Below are 275 nucleotides of genomic sequence, written 5' to 3' on the forward strand. Positions count from 1 at the left end.
GGCGGGGGGGGAAAGGCGGCGCCGCCACCGCGGCCCGCGCCGGGCCCGGGCACCCACCTCTCTCCGCGCCGGCCTAGGAAAAGGGAGAGCTCTCGCGAGCGCGGCTCAGATCGCGGCCCGCGAAGGCGCTCGCCCCGCCCACGCAGGGGTGAAGCCGAACCAGGAAGAAGGGCGGAAGGGCCGCCCGCCCGCGCCGCCGCCCCACGGCCGCTTCCGCCAGAGCGAAGCCCGCGCGGGCGCCGAGAGTGCTGGCGCGGCGCCCGCGGATGAAGTCA

The 275-nt window shown here is 78.9% G+C and overlaps 1 protein-coding gene across 1 annotated transcript in view; it reads right to left on the reverse strand.

The window, feature by feature from the left end:
• RPS7 (ribosomal protein S7) overlaps positions 1-168 on the reverse strand; it is a 7,278-nt gene extending 7,110 nt beyond the window's left edge. The window contains exon 1 of the mRNA XM_010566710.1: positions 58-168. The gene's annotated coding sequence lies outside the window, so the exon portion shown is untranslated. The remainder of the gene's footprint in view (positions 1-57) is intronic.
• Positions 169-275: the final 107 nt, after the last annotated feature.

This window comes from Haliaeetus leucocephalus, unplaced genomic scaffold (genome assembly GCF_000737465.1).
Source record: "Haliaeetus leucocephalus isolate CR32 unplaced genomic scaffold, Haliaeetus_leucocephalus-4.0 Scaffold217, whole genome shotgun sequence".
Taxonomy (NCBI): domain Eukaryota; kingdom Metazoa; phylum Chordata; class Aves; order Accipitriformes; family Accipitridae; genus Haliaeetus; species Haliaeetus leucocephalus.